This window comes from Talpa occidentalis, unplaced genomic scaffold, assembly GCF_014898055.3.
Source record: "Talpa occidentalis isolate TD23 unplaced genomic scaffold, MPIMG_talOcc4v2.1 talOcc4.8, whole genome shotgun sequence".
NCBI classification, from domain to species: Eukaryota; Metazoa; Chordata; class Mammalia; order Eulipotyphla; family Talpidae; genus Talpa; species Talpa occidentalis.
In genome coordinates this window covers 27397829-27422291 of record NW_023605194.1, presented here as the reverse complement: position 1 = coordinate 27422291, position 24463 = coordinate 27397829, and the positions used below count along the sequence as shown (strand labels likewise).

Sequence of the window (24463 nt, the reverse complement as noted above, 5' to 3'; positions counted from 1 at the left end):
TGTCGTAGTTCTGCCCTTTATCATCCTCCACACACCGCCTCCTAATTGGTCTCCTCGCCTCCAGCTTAGCTCTTCCTTTTCACTGGAAGCCATTGCCTAGCAGAATTCATGGACAGGCCATTGGTGGGCCTGATCGCTGCAGGCTTGTTTGGTTTTGCAAGTACAGTGAGTTATTTTGTTTGGTCTGGATTTTTAGAGTTTGAATGCCTTTAAATGAGGCTTCTGTGCTGGCTACATCACACTCTCGGCATCCCCTCTTCCCTTAAACTCTGCCCTTGGGAGGCCGGTCCCCCACAAACACCCACCCTTCCTCTTTTTTTTGAGGCTCCTTAAGAAATTTGTGTTGCTAATGCTGGTCTGTGGAGTAAAGTCCAAGCTCCTCAATCTCTTTCTCAAGATTTGCTGTCATGTGGCTCCTGTCAACTTTACCATCTTTATGTCTCATAATTCTATATCTCCCAGGCCCTGATATCTGATTCTAGATTCTGCCAGCCTCATCACTCCTGAATTGAGTGGGACTGCTCTTCAGCACCCTACCACCCGCTCCTCTCCAATTCCCCACTCTGCCCGGAAACTTGATTCATCTCTGAAGGCCCATTGGGATGTCACTTTCTCTATGGGTATCTGCAGTTCTTTGCAGTCAGTCCAAGGACTCTGGCATCAGACAGACCTGAATCCAAATCTCTGTCTTTCACATGTCAGAAATAGGAACTTAGCAATTTTCTTCATGTTTTTGAAACTTCACCCATTGACTTGTAAAATGAGAATGATTTATAGATACTGCCATTGTAGACTTGTTTCAAATAGCAAAAGGAGTCACGTATGTTAAAGAGCCTATGAAATTCCTGGTGCAGGTATCATTATCATCATCTGTTTTTCTGCTTTCACAGGATACATTATAGTATTTTCAACAAAATGTCTTCCCTTCCACTGAATGACAGAGCAGAAACCTCATCTATTATATCACTGCATTCTCCACATGCCCAGCAAGACCTCCTACCTTGACACCCAGTTGACATTTATTAAATGCATGCTCGCTTAAGTTCTCTTTTGCGCTCTAATGAAACTGACAATGATTTCTTTAGTTAATACCAAATGGGAGAAATAGGGTGGAAAAACTTTATGTTGACTTATAAAATATTTAGAATTCTTTCCTCACGTTTTGATTTTTAGACATATGATTTAAATTTTAATCCCCCAAATTATAATTTATCAGTAATACACTATTACTTGTGAGTATATTTTTGATTTTGATTATTTTTATAGTGCTCCTTCATACAAGGAACAAATCTAAGTGCTTCCCCTACATTCCTTATATAATCCTCACAACAACAACCTGGAATGTAGATACCATTTTTTGTAAAGATTTATTTTTATTTATTTATATAAGCACTGGGTACAGTCAGAAGTGTGGGAGGGTGAGAGAATTCACCAGAGCCAGAGCAGGGGACAGAACAGGCAGAAGTACCGAAGTACACTGCTGAGGGAAGCAGCGGGCGGCAGGAGAGGTCTGCGCGCCAGGTGGGACCCTCCTCCCGTGGCCGGGGAGCAGCCGGGGATCGAACCGGCGCAGCAGAGGCTGCGGGCAGCTTCGCCACCCAGCGCTCAACCACTGCACCACTGGGGAGGCCCTGTAGATACCATTTTTAATCCCTGTTTTACAGATGAGGAAACTGAGGCTGAGAGAGGTTAAGTAGCTTGACTGAAGTCATACAGCTCTTGTGTGGTGAGCCTGAATCCCAGCCCAGGAAGTCTGGATCCAGAGGACATGGTCTTTACAACTACAACACCTGGTACTGCCTCTAGCAACCTCCACCAGAGAACTCATGAAGCTGAGAGTCAGTGGAATTGATCCATCAGTTACTGCTTCACAAACAATATAACATAATTCAACTGATGTTTTGATTGGCTAGACTGACTAGGTGCCCTGTGTGAGTTAAGCTGTTATTAACTTTATACTTTGCCCCCCACTTTCCCCAGCTGTTCCTGTAGCCCCTGGAGGGCCCTTTTAGCCTTTCCTGTAGATCCAGGTGTAAGCTGCGGAGAAAAGAGTAGTAGACCACAGAAGTGTGCAGCATCAGGGGGCCACTCTGATGGGGCAGCAGCTCTATCCCAGCAGTCTCTGCAGAAATAAGGCAGCTGGGAGCAGAGAGAGAGGATGGCTCCCCTCTGGGAGCCATCTTGGCTCAGTCAGTTTCAACTAAGAAGTCTTATCTGTGAAAATGACTCAAAGTTTAGAACTAAAATTGTCCAAAGGATTCATGGAGTTGATAATGGCTGTCTCAAGCCTATAGAACTCAGGACTAGTTTGTGGCCCAGGGAATCACCCATGCTTGCTCCTTCACTCCTGGTACTCCATATATATCTCCTACAGTATGTTGCTACTTTTGTTCCAGAATCTAGGACCACAGAATACCATTTTCTACACTGTAATCAGCAGCAGCATTTCTCAAATGTTAATGTGTATATAGTCACCAAAGAAATCTTGTTAAAAATAGTAGATTCTAACCTAGTAGGCCCAAGGTTACCTGAGAATCTGCATGTCTAATAAGCTCCTGGGTGAGGTTGATGCTGCTGAGCTGCAAGGGTCTATTAAACATTAGCTTGATGAAAGAAGTTCATAAGAGATATTGTAGTACTTTCCAGAGGACCTATTAGAGCCTGTAGTGTGCTAGGAGACTGGCAAATCTTTAAGAAGGATCTATAAAATACAGAATTTCCAGAATTTATTTGCCCAAGGAACCCTTGGTAGTAGAACAGCTACCAGCATATCTGTTGGTAAAACTTGTGTTCCATTTCTAGTAACAGAACATCCAAAATAACAATAATGTTATTGTTTGCTCTTTCCACATATAAGGACTTAACAATAAAACAATAATGTTTGCTCTTTCCACATAAAAGGACTTAACATAGTCCAGGATTGGCTTGACTCCTGACAATGCCAGAGACCCACACTCCCGTCATGTCATTCTATCCTCCTCAGGCTTCTGCATCAGTGTCCATCCAAGATGACTGCTCCAGTTTCAGTCATCACAAACACATCAAAACCAGGAGGAAGAAGAACAGCAGAAGGACGCCATCCCTCCTTTCCAATGACATGTTTAAGAAATCACACATACTACCTGTGCTTTCATCTCATTGGCCAAAACTTCATTACATGACAAAGATACAAGGAAAACCAGGAAATGTGGTGTCTAGGCAGTGCAGTCATAGTCACAGCTAATCAAGGCACTTCTACCAAGAAGGGAACAGTGGATACTGGGGTAAAGCAAACTGTTTCTAGCAGATCCTGGTTTTTTTTTTTTTGTTTGTTTGTTTGTTTGTTTGTTTGCTTTAAAGATTTATTTATTTATACAAGAACTGGGATACAGGCCAGATGCACAGGAGGGTGAGAGGATTCACCAGAGACAGAGCAGGGAACAGAACAGGCAGACTGATGAAATACACTGCTGAGGGGAGCAGCGGGCGAGACAGGAGAGGTCTACTGTGCCATGTAGGACCCTCGCTGGCCAGCCGGGACCAAACCTGCACTGCAGAGGCTGCGGACAGCTTCACAGTGCTGCGCTCAACCGCCTGCGCCACCAGGGGAGGCCCTCTAGCAGACCCTGTTAAAGAACTAGTGGAAATAGTTTGAGAGATGATGCCATGACCTGACTTCATCATTTCTACAACTGGTTGGTGGGGGAGCAAAGGAAAAGCATTTATAGCTCTTGGCTCCTATCCTAGGTCTTACTTACTTCATGGTTCCTTTGCTAATGGCATCCTTCATGTGCCTTGTGACAGAGAGGAAACCCCAGGGGGTTTCTAGCTTGATAGCCCAGTAAGGGGCGCTTGGTTGATAGAGTGCTCTACCTAGCACCCCTGGGCTTAGGAAATGCCTAAGTACTAAAGAAAAGAGGTAAGGACACTGGAGAATGAAACTCTAGGTCATTATTTGGACAGATTTTCACCAACTGGCAGAAGACAGGATCAAGTTATAATGTTCATGTGATTTTATAGTAAGCCCCATCTTGTGGAGGCTTCTCTTTAAATTTCTCAGTGCTCTTGCTTTACAATCTTTAAATGTTGATGACCTGCTAAGCTCATTCTCTAACTCTGAATCAATGAACAAAGTTAGTTTTGTCTTAGTGCTATAATTCCTGTACTAAGTAATAAGGAATAGGATGGGTGCCAGGGACATGAGGATATAACCTTTATTGACTGCCTACTATGTGCCAGGCTTCAGTTGTGTTGTTTATATATTTCTTATTTGATGCTTATTGGAATATATGCCACAGACTGGCACTGACCAAACTGGGAGTTGAACCAGGTATCTCTGCCTCTAAAATCCATCTCTTTCACCAGGACAGAAAATCGGAGCCTTCTGCACTGCTCATTTTCTTTGTCTCCCCTGCTCCAGTCTTCCCCTACCACATTCTTTCACACGTTGACTTTGTGTTCATCTTTCCCCAGTAATTAGTAAATTATAACCCCCACATCTCAAATTCTTGACATTCATTTGCTGTTTCCCAGGAATTCATTCCACTTGGTATTTGCTTTGAAAAAGACACAGAAGTACTCACTAATGCAGCACGCACTCCTTGCCTGGATGGGGCTCTTCACCTCATTTATCACAGTGCGCTGCCGGTCCTGAAGTCTGACAGGCAATTCAGGCTTTCTGAATGCAATTCAGGCATTGATTTTAATCTATAAAGCTTTGGCGTCTGGGTCTTGGCTGCCATGGAAATGAAATAGCTTCTTGGATACTTTTCTACATGCTGCTGTTAACTGTTCTGAAATGTGGGGTGCCAAAACAGTTCTGGGCTTCTTCCGATGTAAAAATGTCCACTATGAACAGCTCCTGAACTTTAATCATTATCATTAACATGGAGGAGAAATCCCAAATGAAGACAAGTACAAGGAATGTGCTTATATTCATGGACCTCCACACTGATTTTATCGATTACATATGGTTAAAAATAAATTTTAGAATATAGACTAGGAGGTGGCCAAAGCGTTTGGTTTTCAGACAGGAAATCTCTAAGCCCAAACAGGACACTGGTGCCAGGAAGCCAATGGGGAAGCCTGATGTTTAGACTTGTGTGTGTAACTTGATTTTCTCCCACCCGCACTGGGGAAGTCGGTGGCGGGAAAACGCCTCTAAGATGCATGCTTTGTCAGTGTGGGGACAGGATGAGTGAAAGCTTGGTACTTGCACTCCAAGTGTGGTGGCAGGCAGTGTGCCCAGGAATGCGACACCACCTTTGTTCCAGTTGGCCGTGCAAGCTGGGAAAGGGTGGAGAAAGATCAGAACTATAAAGGGGATTTAAATGCTCCCCACCAGACTTCTGCTTTCATTCTCTCCACCAGAAGGTTCTGGCTCTCTGCCATTACTGCTCACGTGGCATTCACTTCAAAATGCAATTCCTTGCTTCGGTTTTTTACATTCTGATGACATTGGCATTAGCAAAGGATGTGACAAAACAGTTGACATATATCCTTAAAAGGGCAGAGCTTTAATTTTTCATTGTAAGAATGTGTTCAAAAGTCAGAAACTTGAGTAAAAATAGAAAATGATAAACCTGAGGCATTTTCAAGTAACAAATGGCACTTACATACGCTCATGTCTCTGTTTTTCCACAGAAGCAGCCTGTTAGACCGTGACTGGTTATAGACAGAGCTGAGGAAGCATGTAACTGGGTCCCTGTAGCGTCACGTCATATAAAATGTTGAGTAGCACAGGTGACCTGGGGGAGGATGCTGTCTCAACTCTCATGAGCAGTGGAGGATAAACCCAACTGCAGACTCATCATGAGCAGTGGAGGATAAACCCAACTGCAATTTTTAATCCAACTGCAATTTTTAATACCTTCTACCTGTCCTCCAAGTATCCAGTTCTGTTTCGAAAATTCTATAAGCCCTAAGAACTACAGTCAAAACTTCTCTTTCAGGCTTGGTTTTAGCAGGCCAGGAGGCTGGGAGAAGTAGCTGATGGTAGATGGCATTGGATCACGTAAATGCATGCCAACTTTTCCCCAAACTACAAACTATGGCTCTGTTTGTAAGATATCACAGCGACAGTGTAAGCCTCTCCATCCAGAATCTCTCAGGTTAGCTGCTTGGATAATACATACAGATTGGCTAGTCCCTGCTTTTTGACTTTTCAGATGTGAACCTCTGTGGCCTTAGGCACATTAGGAATGGGAAGTAGGTAGGAAAGATAATTTACTTTTTATTTTTGCCAAGCAAATTGTGCAAACCAACTCATAAACCCAATCAGAGAGCTGCAGTGCAGCAAGGGTCACATGACACTTGGGATGAGAACCGACCACCTAAGCACCAACACTGTTGTGACGCCCATGCTCTTAAGGTGCCGAGTGCATGTCTTCCGCCCTCAGATGTCCATTCAATCTCTCCCATTTAAATGCCATTTGCCTAAACTCAAAGATGTGGTGTTTTCAAGTATTTCATTGGGTTATGTTTGTGACAAGGGCCCCTTTAATCTCCTCATCACGGCATACCCACAAGGGCACTGGGATATGCCCAGAGGTGTGGAAAGCATTGTTCTGCTCCTTGACGTGCTGACTGCAGGTATTATCTGCTTACTCATAGGAAAAGACTGTTTTCAAATTCTCATCCAGGTGTTTGGATGTAACAGACACAAGCTGGAGCTTGTAGTTAATTTCTCAGCTCTGAGAACAGCCCTGGATCACAGGGATGGGACCTCAGTCACTGTGATTATATAATATGGCCCCATATCTTGAATAATGGACAGATCCAGGGGAACAAAGAACCCAAGATGGTTGTGTCAGGACCCCATATTCCTAACCACAATCAGTAACCCAGGGACAGGTAAAAATGTTAGTGGGTGCTCACAGCTTACAATTTTCCTTTAAAATTAGCAGAAACTTAAATTAGGATGCCTGACCTGGGTGGGCCAGGCTCACTAGAGTGTTTCTACAAAACCAGAACTGAAAGAAGAGGCTCAACTCTGCTCTGGATTTAGAAGCCAGAGGGCAGGACCTTAGTCTGTGAGCAAATCCATACCGCTGCAAGCTGATGGGACTGGCATGCTGTTAAAGGTGATGGGGCTCTCGCTTCAGGAGACACAGAGATGAGAGATGGGACAGAGTCCTGGGGACCTTTGATCCGTTAGGGCCCAACTGCTCCTTCCTCCTTGTTTGGCAGTTTATCCTTCCAAACAATTCTCTCTTGTCTGAGCTAATTAGTGCTGAGTTTCTATCACTTGCAGCCTAAGTGACCCTTGGCAAACCTTCTCATCCTGACAGGTGGCCTGTCCCACAACTAGATAATCCTTCCAGAGGCTTCCATGCCTTCAGTCATGCATTTGGGACCTTTATCCTCAAGGGTGCTCTAAATCACAACCAGTGCACCCAGGTGGTCAAGATTTCTTGAGGACACCATTCCCTGTGGCCCAAATTCACATAGGGCTGCCCTGCCTGTGGTCACATGCTCACCTTCTCTCTGTGGTTGGAAGTCTTGTTTCCTGGCTCATCCTTCCCATCCTTCTGTTATAAACCTCCTTTCTCTGGGGTCGCTTGGCATTTCTGGGAGATGATTATCCAAAGCTGGCAACTAGGCCTCCTGTTTCAGCCAAGACTGTAACCTCCCCTGTTCCTCCCACATTTTAATCAATATCCTTTCTTCTTCCTTTCCCTTTTCTCTGTTAGCATTAGACCCAAACCTCTGGACAATTGAAAAGCACCTCCTCTTTTTAAAAACCTGGAGAGACCCTGTCTTAAGGCTTCATTTTTGATTTTGATAGTTTTAGGAATCTGTTAAAGTCTCCCCTGTGACAGATATTTTTTTGACTGCAGAGCGTCAGGATTTCCTTCCAATGTGAAGTTAGTGGGAGGCAGAACTCATCTCTTCCTATTGAAGCCGCAAAGGACTGATATTTACTCTTCCAAGCTTGCTCAAACCTATAGCCTTAGCACCTGTACGAGCTGTGGCTCACCAGATGCCCACAGGTGGAACTTAGAATCAGAAGCCAGTTAGGCACAGCAGACAGGCTCACGAATGGTCTCTTCTGGCGGTGGCAGCAAAGGCAGCTGTGACATTCAGCCTGCAGGACCAGCATGGTCTTGCTGCCTCCAGCGGCGCCAACACCCAGCAGAGGAGCCCTGGTTGGAGAACTCCTGTGACACTCGCTGCCTAAGGTCCAGCTGCCCTGTTCCACTTTGTGCAGCTCATTTTCTCAACCCTGTTCTCCAACCTAAGTAAGGATTCTGGAACATGCCCAGGGCCTTTTTTCATTTAGGTTGCTCACAGCTAGAAACCATGAATGATGCACCCTCAAAGCATTCCCAATAGCAGTCCTATTTTTTCTTGAAGCTTAAATATGAAATACATAATCTAGGAAGCTGATCTGTGAGATCTAGTTGTTTCTCTGGCAAGTGAGCCATGCTGACTCTCAGGATCCACCTCAATGCAACTTTTTATTCTTTCCTTGTGAAATGGTAATAGACAACTTGTTTGTTTGTTTTTGTGGAGGGGAGGGTAGAGGCAACAGCTGCTCAGTTGAAACTGTGATGGAAGCACAGAGAAAGGATGAGAAGTTTCCACTCAAATGTTGGCTTTATAAGTGACCTAAGTCCTGAACCAAAAAATATATATATTCACAGACCCGATGGGATCATTTCAGTGATACTTCCCTTATTGTCTAGGGGAAATTGTATTTTTCAATCATCATGTAACTATTTGGTTAGTATTGACAATGAAAGGAGGGGTTATTAATGGGGATGCTGAGACAAGAGACACTGTGGTCACCCTAAGTAGTAGAGTGGAGGCTTGGAGATTCTAGAAGGCCTTGGAGTCTATCAGACACTGAGGTAGCTGTGAGGGTGCCCGCTCTCCATGTTCCCCTTCATCTCCCTCTCCTGCTCTCCTAACCACACTCTAGTCCTTTTCCTTCAGGCCCAAAGCTGGAGACTGACAAGTGTCAATATGCCTGCCAACATTTGCACACACACCCTTGCTATGCACCTGGCCATACATTGTACATTTGCACACATTCTTCCAGGAGTGATTTCCATAGCAACAGCAGGACTATAAAAAAGGCACCTGAGTGATGCCTCAAAGATAAATCATCCTTGTTAAGGAGACCTTCATCTAGGGAATTGATGGCTATTGACACTTAAATTTCTCAGCTCCCTGTCACATCTACACATTTCTGACCCCAGCTCACTGTCTTTCGTTTAATGAACCATGAACATTTTAAAACTTTAGGTCAGAAGACAGAGAGATCCTTGTTGGACAGCTGTGGTTCACAAGTATTTTTTTTTTAAATAATAAATTTTATTTTTATATTCCCCATACAATTGCAGTATTTTAATGAACTAAAAACAAAGGAGGTAAGATCTTGCATGTTTTCAGTGCCTAGTAGATACCTGACATTTTTACTTATGTCATCTCACTTTCATAGAAACCCAGGCAGAACAAAGACACTTTGGCCATGTGAAATTGAACTTCTGAAAATTGGCAAATTTTACGTCCAACATCCCAATTCTGTGTCTTGCCACTGAGAAAGGCAGGGAAGAAAGAGCACGAAATGGTTAGAAAGAGAGGGTCAGCGTGGGGAGGGGGTGGGAGCAAGTGGGTGGGGGCCATGGATGTCAGTGGGAGAGCTGAAAACACAGAGCTTAGGCTGGTTGGTTTCCTAATTCTCTGTCTCGTGAGCAGATGGGACAGAGGGAAGGAAGAACGGTATTGATTCATTTTCTGATCTGAGAAGTGATGTCATGTAAGCAAAGGGCACTAACAAGTTGGGGCTTGCTTCCTTGAAACCTGCCTGTCAAGTGCAATGCATCCTCTTCTTCTTTTAAAGAAAAATTGTATGGAATGCTCGATTTTTAAGTAAAACATTAGTAGTTTTCAGCCTCTTACAATAATCTTTCCCTCGAGACTCTTGGCACATTTTTTTTTTGTATTTTTGCCTTCAGAACTAGATATGAAAAAGGTTTGCCTCACCTGTACTTGAAAATTTAACTCATTTAGTTGTCCACTCATTCATCCAAGCAGCAAATATGTATTGGTCTCCTTTTTTTTTTTTTATGACAGTCATGATGATTTAGGCTGGAAAATACAAGTAGATGTGGACCTTACTCTGTTAGAGGTTATCATCTAATTGAAAGAACGAAATTATTCAGTTAATTATACCACTCTATAATTGTAAGTTGTGAGAAGGGAGATTAAAATAGTCCAAGAAAATGTTAGAAAATTAGGGAGTGGCCATTAAGATCTCCTCATTTGAAAAATGGATGAGTTTAAGACAGTCTGTCATCCACCCTATAACATGAATAAGTTCAATCAGATTGTTGTCCCCCAAATATCAACAGATGCATGGGATCAATGTTCTGAGTAAGGGGGAAGGTTTATGGAACTGATGGAGCATAAAGTAATAATTTGGGAACATGGGACATTGCTTGATGGGCAAACCTGTTCAGGGAGCTCCAGAAACCCATTTTTCAGCAAGAAGGCACTGGATGCCAGAGAGGAAGAGAGAAAGACAGCATGAGAGGCTAAGGGCACAGAAAACAGATTTGTCCGAAGGAGGGTTTACGCAACATTGCATATGCTGAGAAGCAGTACAAATGTAGGGCAAAGGGAGTGATCTTAAACTCACTTGTCAGTAATACCTGAGCCATTCAAAGTTAATTTTCAGTGAATTCATGATTAATAACGCACACAAGTATTTGACATTTTCTCTGAAACCAAGTAGCATCTTTTTTTACTAGAGGTTTTCCAGATGGCTGCATTAAGTTCTGCCAACTATACTAGATGAGAGGGTTCCCTTACCTGGATAGAATCTGCACATCCATCCAGTTGTTACCTGTCAAACTGAGGCTCCTGAATGAGGGGTAACACAGGAGTTGAGTTAAATGAGCATTCTTTATTCCTGGTTGTAATTTAATCTCTGGTTATAATTCATTCCTGGTTATTTTCTCATTCCCTCATTGTGCTCTTATCTGGGTGAATTAGATCAAACAACATATAAGCCCAAAGGTGCTCTGCTTTCTCCTTTATTTTTGCTAGAGGCCTAAGCTAAAACTAGTTATAAAATCAGCTCCTTGGTGTGCTTTTCCTCTGGGCTTTCACTTACTCTACATATCCACCTGGATAAAAATACTCCCAAGAGGAAGGCTAAGCCATGACTGTTTCACCATTCTGAAGGCAGAAGTGGAAAGAGAGTTTTCTCAATTGAATTGTCACATATTCACTCTTTCCACCAGGGTCTCCTTTGCCAAGGGTTGAAAAGGTGTGAACCCTCCTGTAGTCACATGTAAAGCTCCCCCCTGAGTTTTGAGTTAAGCAAAGACTTTTCTAATTTAGGGTCAGTTGGGACAAGCTGTGCAAGGACTGTTATCTTTTCCTCCATAAAGAAGCTAATGAGAAAAACAGTATATTTTTCCAAAAAATCAAGAACAGATCTACCATGTGATCCATCTGCCCCACTTCTGGTATTTATATGAATAATACAAAACACAAATTCAAAAAATATATGTGCCCCTATGTTCATTGCAGTACTCTTTACAACAGTCAAGATATGGAAACAACCTAAATTTCCACTGATAGATGATTGGATAAAGAAGATGTGCCATATATACACAATGGAATACTAGTCAGCTATTAAAAATGATGAAATCTTGCCATTTGCAACATGAATAGACCTTTAGGGAATTTTGCTAAGTGAAATAGGTCAAATGGAGAAAGTGGATGGATGATAGACTGTCTTAAACTCATCCATCTTTCAAATGGGGAGATCATAATGGCCATTCCCTAGCATTTCTAACATTTTCTTGGGCTATTTTCATCTCCCTTATCACAATTTGCAATTACAAAGTGGTGTAATTAACTGATTAATTTCTTTCTTTCAATTAGATGACAACCTCTAAGAGAGTACAGACAAAACAACAACAAAAAACTCAGATTCTAAAAACAGAATGGTTGTTACCAAAGGGGTTGTTACCCACTGACCATATTCTAAGGGCCACAGGGTGTGTAAACACGTGGAGAAGGGGATCAGTTGTTTGTTCCTGTTTAGATAGAACTCTAATCAGGAAATCTAGATGGAAACCAAATTTGTGTTGGCAATCATAACGCAGTATATACAGATGTCAAAGAATAAGGCTGCATCTGAAATTAACATAAGGTTATAAGCCAATGTTAACTCAAAAAAAAAAAAAAAAAAGTGAATACACCATACTTCTTCATTCATTCTCTGTCCCTGGATACTTAGGATGTTTTCATAACTTGGCTATTGTTGATAGTGCTGCTATGAACATAGGAGCGCATATATCCCTTTGAAATAGTGTTTTTACATTCTTCGGGTATACAGTAAAGAGTAGAATTGCTGGGTTATAAGGTCTTTTCTCTTAGTTCAAATGAAATTCCAAACTTCTCTTGGAGTTTGAATCTAATAGGATTTTACCTTATGTAAATTAGAACCTTTTTTTTCAACCTCATTTTAATCTAAGACATGTCAAAGGGCTCTTTCTATGTCTTAGGGCTGAATGTAGGACTATGTCTTAGAACATCTTATCTACCATATGGCTGGCCAATGCAAAATAAAAGTTGAATTAACCACTCAAGAATAAGGTAACTTTCCCATCTTTGGGAAATATATAATCTGGTGAAGAAGATAAAGATACACTCAAAAACATGATATATAAAGTCATGAGGTACAATAGAAAGGTATTCTAGGCTGGAAATCAAGACCCCATGTCAGAGCAGTGGTTCTGCTATTTATAGATGGTGAATGAACATTACTTTACATCTCTGAACCTCAAATTTCTCCTCTGTAATGTGAAGGAATTAGGTTAGATAATATCAGATGACTGCCTAAGGACTCTACCCAATGACCATATTCTAAACCTATTCTCTTGTCTCTAACCCTACTATTACTCCTGTCTAAACAACCATCATCACATTCTTCTAAATCCTAAAAGCTTCTGGCCTTCTTGCTTCTAATTTTATCACCCTAGAATTCATTATTGCAACCAGAGCAATCTTTTGAAAAAATAAACCATATCTTTGGACATGCTTCTCCACCACTGTGTGAAATTCCCCAATGATTCCAAGCTGTACTTAGAATAAACTTAGGCCACATAGTAGGTCTTCCATGCCCTCCATAGATCAAACTCTGATTATCTCTCCGCCTTTACCTCAGTGCTCTTCTCCTCAGCCATTATGTGATGACCAAGTTCTTTGCCCAAATCGTGTCAGTATTAATTCTGTCCTATACTTCCATGTAGAAATTTCCCTTTACAATGGACTTTTATCTCCTGGGTTTTTTGTCCCAGGCACACACTCTCCATCCTACAAAGTAGGAGCAGGGGACCAATGAGATAAGCAGCAGAAAGGAAGTCCAGTCAAGAATTAAGTGAAGGATAACATTAAGGTTTCTAATTTAGAAGTCCAATAGTGGCAGGAGACTAGAAGAGGAAGATTAGGGACATGTTAGAGGGACTTCCAATGGATAGTTTATTAAGTCCTTCTTTAGATCCTTTTCCTATATGTAGCAATCACAATATTCTTTTTCAAGCAGAAGATAGTGAGCAGAGTTAAGCTGGTGACTGTGTTCAGTGTTTCTAAGATTGGTCAGTGCCTGCTGATCCAGGTGCTAACGGTTTTTGTACACCATGCCTGTAATGGGGTTTCAGCCTTCCCCATTCCCTTCTCTGAACCATCTACTGTTTTCTGTTGCAATACCACCCCCAGGCAGAGCTTCTCAACATTTTCCCCCCTGGGTCCTCTAAAGGCAGGATCTGAGGTTATGGAGTCACCCAAGAAACAGGCCAAGTATGTTTGAAGATTCTTCTCCTTAAGCCTCAAAATTCATGAAAATTTGCATTCTTTGTCATAAGGACTCTGTATTTGCTTTAATATCAAAATAATGTTTTAAAGGAATATCAAGATTTTCAGTTTAGAGAATGGGATTTGACGTTAGTTTGGACCACTTCTGTGCTACTCGATGCTGTATGACCTTGAGCAAGTTGTTTGACTTCTCTGAGCCGCCATATTCCTCATATGGTGATGAGCACATGGTAAATAGTCTCTGGATTGTGAGCACTGGTGGCCATAGTCTATGTTTAGTTTATCATCTTATTCACAGAGACTAGCAGAACATCCTGTCCATAGAAGTCACTTTATTCGTGCTCATTCCTCTACATCAGACATATGTGCACCTGTGGTTATCCCATTCTTACCACTAGATGGAGAGCATGTATCCTAGGATTTTTAATCCACTGGTAAGGGAGAGAGCGAACACTTGTCTGTTGTCTTAACCAAGTCAGTGTATTTATTAATGACGATATCACTAAATATAGCTCTCAAAAATTCAATTAGAAGATAACCATCAGAAGTGTTTGTTCTCAAAAGAATTAAAAGGTAAAGGCAACAGAGAAACACTAAAGTCAGGGTACCAGTTACCTCTGGGGATTGGGATAAGTTGGAATAAGATAGTAAATGGGGAGCTTTAAAGGTATCTAACTGCCTATTTACTATTTGTAAACATTTATAAAAGCAACTATGTCCAAAAATATTAACCTTGGATGAATTCTGGGTGGTAGCAGTGAATGTCTCATTATTTCTTGTGTTTCTGTATTTAAAATTTTCACAAGTGCCAATTTTTGCAAGTGGAGGAAGACTCAAAGATTAAATCTGTGCTTATGGTTTCCATATCTATATAGCTATACATCTTACTTAACAAGTCTTTTAATGTTCTCCTCTTTTGCAATTTGCAAAAGAAAACTACAGCAGAGCAAAGCCAAGGTCTCTCTACTTGGCCTCTCCTATTGCCAACCTCCTACTGAACCTTACATTTTGCCCTGAAGTTGAGGTCTTTAAGAGTCATGCCTGGCTTAAACTCATTTGGTTAATTAGTCCTTATTGCTGACTTGAATTGTTTTCAACTAATCAGAAAGATGAAGAACTATTTCTGTTTGTTTCTGGTTGTTATTGCTATGTAACAAACCACCCCAAATTTTAATCATTTTATTTAATGCTCATGGGTTCTGTGGGAGAGGAGTTTGGACAGAGACAGCGGGCGTACCTTATCTAGGCTCTTTGCTATCTGGGGACTCAGGTTGAAGAATTAAGACTTGGAAGAGACTTGATGGTTGGGGACAGGTCGTTGGGAGGTGCCCTCACTTGTATGTCTGCCTTTTGGCTGGGCTTTAACTGTGGCTGTTAAATTGAGACAATCCTGGTTATAAACAGGTCACTATGGTTGACCCAGATTCCATGGGAGGGGACAGAGACTTTCCATTCTCAGTGAGAGGGGTGCCAAGTAATTTTCAGGCATATTATAAAACCATCACAATATCCTTTTCACTTGCTATAAAGTGGAATTGATAAAACTGTAACTCACTTTCTCTTTGTCCACTCAATTTATCCACATGGAGGAACATTTGAGGGTGTCCACTCATTTATCTAGAAACATACATGTGTGATCAAGTTTGGACAGTTTAAATATATAATGATATGGCCATTTATTTTATCACCCCTATTCCAGTTGAAAGCTGGCTAGATACTTTGATTGCCCATTAGGCTTTAACATAAACATCATAAATAATGCATATAATATAAAATTTCACTACAAATAAAACATTATCCCAAGAAGGACTTTATTAATTATCTATTGCAGCAAACAAATTACTCTAAAACTCAGTAGCTTAAAACAACACACTTTTAATATCTTACAGATTCTGAGTTTGATCCCTGGGAGCTGACCCTCATACGGCACAGCAACAGACCTCTCCTTTCTCGACTGCTGCTCCCCTCAGCAGTGTCTTTCAACAAATCCACCTGTTCTCCTCCTCACTCTGTCTCTGGTGAATGCTCTCACCTGTACCTCTGGCCTACATCACAGTTCTTCTACATAAAAGAAAAAATTAGAAGTCAATTTCCATTTTGCCATCCAGATGGAAAATACACCTAGACGTCTCTCTTCTACTTGGGCCCTATCTTTATAGAATGGAAACTGTGATACTTGCCAGTAGAGGTTGAGGAATGTGTGAAAGCCTTGCATATTTTATCTTTACACACAATTGTGGTCACATTATGGAGGTGTGGGCATTCCAGCCTCTAATCCACCCCCTCCCTGACACGGGGGTTAATTTGGCCACCCAAGTTGCTTGGACAAATGTGTCCTTCCTTGTATTCCATTCTACTATATATCTTTCAAAACTCCAAACTTGAAAGGTCAGATGATAGATGCGACTAAGCTTCAAACCAAGGTAGAGCATAAGATGCAGAAAAATTGCCATCTTCAAAAAGCAAAACCCTGTGAACTGAAGTGCAATCCCGAGTAACTGTTTCTCATCCTTAATGAGATATAGAAGAAAAGAGGCAATTACTCGTTTATCTGAGAAAGGGAAACTTAAGTGGCTCCCAACTCAGATATCCATAAGGAAGCTCTCTTGTGATTCCTAACGTGGGGAATGCCAATCCTTAGGATGCGGTAGTCCGGTCTTGCAGAGAGGTGGGGGGTAACTCGCTTCAAAGAAAAAGGGTCAAATTGTATCTAGTTCTGGATCTAATTCAACTTGACTACTTAGCAGTAAAGATAAATTGAACCCATGGAGAAAACTGAAAATAGCATTTTCCTGGCAAGTCCTTCAATGGACTTAGTGTGTTTAGATTTATGAGGGGGTGAATGACCTTCTCTGCCTTGGTTTTTTCACATTTTCGTTTTTCCACGACTGATTTTCCATCTGGCCTAACCCAAGCCTGAAGTTGCTGAATCAAACCGAGCCAGTAGTTTGGACTTAAGCTGGAACATGCATGAAACTGGGAAAGACAAATAGGCTTTTTTCTGAAAGACCTATCAAGCAAAAGCCTGCTCCTCCCTCCACCCTTCCTGCTTTAGATCACAGCCCTAAAGAGAACACATCCTGTTTGACTCCACTGTCCATGGAGCAATAGCAGGCCTGGGTGTTTCCATCCAAGAAGCTGGCTGTGTGATGAGGCAGGATAGCACATTTAGGGCGAGGACATTGTGCTCCAGTTCCACCCCAGCATCCTGAGTGCCAAGTCCAGAGCTACAGCAGCCCCAAGAAAGCATGGAAGAATAATGTACATTTCTATTCTTACGAGGGTTTAGGAGCAGCAGAGATATCCTGGAAGTATCTGGCAGAAGTGACAAAGGGACAGTGCAGTGGGACTGGCATGGTTGGGGATTTTGGACTTTCTTGGGATGCCAGCAACTAGAGGTGGCCTACATCTCAGGAGAGGCAGGCTTTGCCACAATGCCATGTAGGTTGCCCTGCTAGGGGAGAAGAAGACACAAGAGAAAATCCAAAGTTAACTGAGATTTAAGATGAAATGATTGAGAAAACAGAGGTCTTGTGGAAATGAGTAAGATTGAAGGCTCTGGCATTAAGTGCATTATGTTTCATTAGAGAAAATAATAATATATTTCTTGCACACCCAAGTGGCTTAAGTATTTTGAACCTCTTATAAATTTCCCTTCTCTGTGTTTTGCACCATGCAGAGGGAGGGAGCTCTTTGGGGTTAGTATGTCTCTAGGCAACTCAAGAGATGACCACAGCTGCACAATGGAAAGTGATGGCACTAAAAAGTCTTCTAGGCCAGAGGTCAAAAAATATTTTCTTTAAAGGACCGGAAAATTAATATTTCAGGCTTTGCAAGCTATGCAGTCTCTGTTGCAACTCTCTGCCATTATAGACAAAACCACCATAGACAATACATAAATGAATGGACATGATTCAGTGCCAATAAAATTTTATTTATGGACACTGAATCAGAATTTCATACAGTTTTCATGTGCCACAAAATTTTGTTCTCTTTTGATTTTTTTTAAGCCTTTAAAATTGTAAAAACTGTTCTCACAGCCATGCAGATACAGGCAGTGGGCTAAACTTGGCCCAGAAGCAGTAATTTGCACATCCTTCTTTTAGACTGGCCCTCACTTGCTTCCATAGCAGGGGTTAACTTATTCAGGTTCATGGCTCTGGGTAAAAAGGTCCAACTCCTTAGCAAAGTGTCCAGGAGATAAACTCTTCTTGGAAATCACAGAAAGTTTTCACGTGGAATTTCCCTAGGAATCACCCTTTTAACATGACTTCCTGGCAAGTTACAAACTCTACACCTGAATTTAAAAAACTACAACTCACAGTTAAACTGCCATTGTGTCGGCAGAAGGTATCACATGGACTGTAAGTTTCAGGTAGATGTTTTCCTGGTATTATTATATTACCTGGGTCTAACACAGTGCCTGACACAGAGCAGTCATTAAGGAAAGACTTGATTGAATGAGTGACTTTTTTTTTTAGATTTATTTATTTATGCATACAAGAGCTGGGGTACAGGCCAGAGATGCGGGGGGTGAAAGGATCCACCAGAGACAGAGTGGGGAGCAGAACAGGCAGATTGACTGAAATACACTGCTGAGGGGAGCAGCAGGCGAGACAGGAGAGGTCTGCCTCACCATGTGGGTTTCTCCCTGGCCGGCCAGAGATTGTACTCGTGCTGCATAGGCTGTGGATTGCATCACAGTGCGGTGCTTAATGCCTTGCGCCACCAGAGAGGCCCTGAATGAGTGACTTTCAACACTTTTTAAAAATTGCTTCCTTTTTTTTTTTTGTGGGACCCTTGCCGCTGGCCAGGGAACGAACTGGTGCTGCAGAGGCTGCGGGCAGCCTCGCAGCCCAGCGCTCAACCGCTGCGCCACCAGGGGAGGCCCAGCTTCTTTTAATTCCATCTTAGATGAGTTTATCAACTCATGTTTTTTAAAATGCCTATAACAGTAATTTAGAGTTCAGGAGAATCATAATATCTAGGTATTCTTCTAAAATTAGACCAGAATTTCACCTCAATATGATAACTGCAAAATCATTGTTAGCTCTTTTTTAAGAGGGGATATAGTCACACCAAAAACCTAAAGATGTAAGGGAGAAAAAACTACATTTAAAAATTAAAAAAGGGCCTCCCCGGTGGCGCAGCGGTTGAGCGCTGGGTTGAGAAGCTGCCCGCGGCCTCTGTGGCGCCGGTTCGATCCCCGGCTGCTCCCCGGCCACCGGAGGAGGGTCCCACATGGCGTGCAGACCTCTCCTGCCGCCCGCTGCTCCCCTCAGCAGTGTACTTTGGTCCTTCTGCCTGCTCTGCTCCCCGCTCTGGCTCTGGTGAATTCTCTCACCCTCCCGCGCTTCTAACTGTACCCAGTGCATGTATAAACAAAACAAACAAACAAACCAGCAAACAAATAAATAAAGCATGCCTCTATAAAAAAAAAATAAAATAAAATAAAAAATAAAATAAAAATTAAAAAAAAAAAACTCAATAAAAGAACTGCAAACAGCAGAGACTATTTTGGTGAGGAAGGTGGCACCCTGTGCCTCTCTCCTGACATGGGTTTTGACCTATGAAGGTGGCCCCCACCATTGTGCCAGTGAAAAAACTACCTGGGTAACTTACCAAGGACACAGCATGGGAAGAGCCAAGACTGAGAATCCCTCTGCTCTGTTATACCACACCACGTCCAGGCAGGAGAGAGTAAACTCAGAGAGAACCACACAGCTTTTGGCAACTATAATCCAGAATTTAATATGAATAAGCTTCATAGCTCTTCTTTTAAAGTCTTTTCTTTTAAATCCCAAGTAAATTTGCAAAGGGAATCATGAGAATGTGGGGGCCTTTAGGATGATAACTAATGTGTTGTACCAAGAAGAGGCAAAAGAAAAAGATCAAAGATTAGTTTCTCTAAGCTGGGTGGCACCTTGGCATCAATTCCTGGGAACAGATGCTGGTTAATTTGAATTAAAAAAGAGCAGAAGTAGCCAAAGATAAGAAATAATTGACTAAAAGACACAAAGCCATACTTCTGGCTGGGGGCAATAAAGTTCTCCAGGCAGATATTAGAATAGCAGACTGAAAAAACAAACAAACAAACAAAAAAACCTTAAGAAAAATTAGGAAGAGAGAGGACTGCTAAATATTTCCTCCCCAACATTTGAATTAAAACATGGTCAGAGGAGAGACCCTTTCCAAAGCCACAGCGGGATAAATCAATCTAGGGGAGGCCTTTGTGTTCCTTGAGAATGATGTCAGAACCCATCCCAGGGAGAAGAAAAAAATGCCTGCACTAAAAGGTCACTTGAAAACCATAAAGATAAATGCTATTTGTAATGACTTAAAAAGGCTTCCAGAAGGGAGTCAACTCACTGTTTCAGAATCAATGGAAAAGGAAAAGCTCTCCTGACTGAAAAGTTTCAGAGAGTCATTTAGACATTTTGGAAAATCCATGCAGCTCTGAGGGTAAAGAACCTGAGCATGATCATAAAAAAACTATCATTTTACTGTTAAAAGTATGGTATAGTTTGCATTTGTGTTGATCATCAAAAAAAAAAATAATAATTGAAAAGGTTTCTGATAGTAAGGAAAGCAGAAACTAACCCGCCCTCCACCCTGTTTACCGAGTGGTACTGTAGATCTCAGGCTAATCAGGCGGTGATTGGACATACCTGGGGTTTTCTAGAAGCAAGAGCATGAACCTGTGACCTGAAGGCTGGGGTTCATGTTTTTGCTCCATCACCTAACATAGAGAGCTGCTCTACATGATTTAACCTTTCAAAGCCTTTGTCTCCTTTGTTAAATGAGGAGAATGAGTTTTCCTTGAAAGGTCATCATCACATGAACTCCCCACACTTAGTAACACACAGTAGGTGCTCAATGGAGGTGAATCTATGGCATTTGAGTCCACATAGTAGCCATCTTCATGGAGCACTCACTATGTAAAACTACTTTGTTCTGTCTTCGTCTTCCCAGCAGCCCAATGGCAAGGGGGTGTTTTAGCCCCTACATAGATGAGGGCATCAGGGTCTCAGCGAGTGTGGAGTCAAGCCAGGTGGCCTGGCGCCAAGCCCCACTCTTTCTTGACCTCATACTGGGAAAGTGGCTGGATTTATATCATCTTCTTCCTCTTTGTTTCTCTTAATGACACAGGGGACAAGATGAGAAGGTTTTCCTTTCTCGGTGGCCTAAATAGCTTCTGACCTCATTCCAATAATGAAAGTTAGAGAAGTGGCCTTAAATATAAAGGAAACAGTAATAACTAACACTTTATGGTCCAGGTAGCATTCTAGGTGCTTTTATTACATCGATTCATTAATTTTCAAACAACTTCAGAAAGTAGGTTCCACCAGCTTCTCCACTTTATGGAGGTGCTAAGTGAATATGTGGTAGAACTTGGCTGTGGACCAGCCATTGGAGTTCCAAGGCCACACTCAACCATTTACACAGTACAGGCTCTCAACTTGGGGTTTTCAGCAATAAGCTAACAAGCAATTACGGACGCTGTCCTGGCTAGGTATTGGGGATGGGAGGAGCAACTGCTTCAGAGAGACCTGTAAATTAAAGTTGGAAGAAAAAATAATATTTATTGACAGCTTATAATTTAAGTGAGTAGGGACATTTTCAGTTAATAATGTCCTACCTAGGGTTCCAAGTCCTTGAATTTCACCAAAGATAATAAAGGGGGCTGTGAGCTATTTTTAATATTTCAAAATGCTTATTAGCATGTCACTAATCATATGAAATATGGTCTTTGTATATGGTAACAAATGCCTTCAAGAAAAAATACTAAAGAACAAAACCTTAAAAAAGAAACGAGAAAAAAATTCATTTCTAGAAGTAAGCAAGTTTTCAAGGGTTCTAACTCTGGAAACAAGAGAATTTTTGTCCTGGAAGAATTGAAATAACCCTTATAGATGTCAGATTTGCCCTAATAGAGAAGATACCCCATTATCAAAGAGAATTCAACGAGACTTAAAAACTTCAAGAAAGAAGTTGCCGACAGACATAAAAGGCAATTTTAGCCACTTACTCAGAATTGCCAGTCACCGTAGGAGCAGAAGAGGCATTTTTCTGCCAACTGGTTGAAGCTTGTGCCAGAATGATCCTGCTGTTTCTTAATTGTCCTAAAAGCTTGTAGCCAGCAATTTCCCTGCCAAGCCTGACCTCACTTTCATGTTTCTATAATATGCAGATCACGAAGTGTCCCATTCAGAGTGGGAAAATGAGAAATTGCTTCCCTGTACTTACTCTCTTTGGAACTCACCACCTACTCTGTACAATATCTCTGTGTAAGGTAACACATCCGTGACCATCTCTAAACCTTGGGTACTTTTTAACATACAATTAATCCTCCGGGAAATCTGGAAAATAGTGTTTTTCCCATGTATGAATGATAGACATAAAAACCCACATGGCATGTATTAAGTTGTAAGTCACAGAATGCAATATGGAGGATATGCTCATTTTTGTGAAAAATGAAGTCAAATAACTTGGTGTGCACACGTATGCGCCCGTGGGGGGAGGGGTGGCTGTAAAAATGGCAAAGAATCTTGCAATACACACTCAATATCACTAATAGATTCCTCTTAAAGTGTGAGTGAAAATAAATGTTCATATATTTGTATAGTTTTAATATTTTACAATAAACATTCTTTTTATATATTCAAAAATAATTTTGAAAAAGAGCAAAAAGTTCAAAATAAATGGTAAATGTCCCACATTGGACAGTCATATCTAATTTATTCTTCTGGATTCATAGTTTCAGAGTGATTTCAAAGAGGCTTTGGAAAAACTTGTCCCATCTCAGCAAGAAGCTAGTTGCTTAATATATATGTCTGGTGAAAAAAACAACCTACTGCTCAGACCTTCTTGGACATCCTTGCTCCTGAATGTAATGGAAACTGACAACCAGAGGCTTCCATTCATGTCTCTTTGGCTCCATGGAAATCTCTGAGGGGCAAAATAAAGATTGCAAAAAGCAGAATATTGTCTTTATGATTTATTTAGATTTTTGTGGAAGCTACCTTTAATAAAGAAAATTTGGGAATGAATAGATCCTGTTGCAAAGGCCTCTCCAGTAGAAATATGACCAACAAAGTACAAAAATTTGTACTTTGACAGGCTTTCATTTAAATCCTCACTGCTGCTGAAGGGCCCTTTGGCCTGCAACAATCCACATAATCTCCCTGAAACTTTGTTTCCTCTATTATAAAATGGAATAATATAAGGGTGAGGGGCAAGATGTGAGGAACTGTGGTTCTGAAGTATCTTCCATCTCCCTTCCTACAAACAAGGTGACCACTAGCAGCATCACACTCAGGTAGCTGATTTAGAGAACTGACTTTACAACATAAGGAGTATCAGGAGTTAGCTCAAGGAAGCCTGGGTCAGAATATGGTAGTTTTAGTCTAATTCCTGCTAGCTCAGATCTTTTTTTGTCTGAAAATTTCAGACAATGTTCCCTGAGTCTGAAATTTTCTTCCCAAACCCACTGGGGACTACATCTCTCCAAAAGCTAAAGACTTTTCTCTTAGTTCTCCTGATCCTAAGGTACTTACTCTACTATCTGCCCTGCAGAAACCACTCCTAGATCCTGGGAAAGGCGATGTTGGGTACCCTGGGATCCACGAGGTGGGTGTTGACACACTTGGTCAGCACACCCCAGAGGTGGATCCTGAACCAGCTCCTACAGGTGTCATCTTCCATACTTTCTCTTGCTTTTCTAAACTCTTCTTTCCGCATAGAGGGGAAGGTGCTGCTAGCACTGGACACCAACTGTGTTCCATCTCCGTCAATGGCAGAGACATGGCCTTTACCCAGCTCACACAGCAGACACACATATACACATATTTTCAGAGTGAGCTATGAAGGTAGTTTGAATTCCATCCAATTCTATCATTTACTAGAATGGATAATCTTACTGTATTAGAAAAACCTGCAATGTGTTTCTCCTCTACTTGTACACAAAATGCTTCAGTTTTGACACTTCTGGTCACCAGTGTGTGAGTTTGTCCCCCACACCAAATAATTCTCTGACACCAGCTGGGTGTCCTACAACTTAACTCAGTTCGCACACTCTCTATTTGGGAATATCTTAAATCCCATAGGTCAGCTGATCAGTCTCGGGAGACTATCTCCCACTGCAGATGCCAATCACATAGAGTGGGTCCCCAGGTCATCCACAACTTCTGTTCAACTACAAGTTGAAGGTTCCTCTCACCTCCTCCCCCTTGGATTCTATTGTTTGCTGGAACAGTCCACAGAACTCAGAGAAACATTTACATATGCTTACCATTTTATTAAAGGATGTGATAAAGGATACAGAGGAATAATCAGAGGAAGAAATACCAAGGGCAAACCTGACAGGGCTCCAAGTGCAGGATTTTCTGTCCCCATGCATTTGGAGGTGTCTTCCTTCACATTTATGGATGTGTCCACCCATCTGGAAGTTCTCTGAACCCCATACTATTGGAACTTTATAAAGGTTTCCATGTAGGGATAATCAATTACTAACTCCAGCTCTTCCGACCTGTAGGGTAAGGAAAAATGTCAGGCTTTTCTGCTCTCCCGCCATCAGGAAAGATGATGGACCCTGCGGTCCTGAATGCATGCCTGATGGCAGGCACCTGGAGTAGGTGTGGGCATAGGT

General features: G+C 41.8%; 1 long non-coding RNA gene across 1 annotated transcript in view; it reads left to right on the top strand.

Moving 5' to 3' along the window:
* Positions 1 to 22763, top strand: part of LOC129145018 (uncharacterized) — a 155449-nt gene extending 132686 nt beyond the window's left edge. Inside the window, exon 3 of the long non-coding RNA XR_008549993.1 lies at positions 22574 to 22763. This is a non-coding gene — a long non-coding RNA (uncharacterized LOC129145018). The remainder of the gene's footprint in view (positions 1 to 22573) is intronic.
* The last annotated feature ends 1700 nt before the right edge of the window (positions 22764 to 24463 follow it).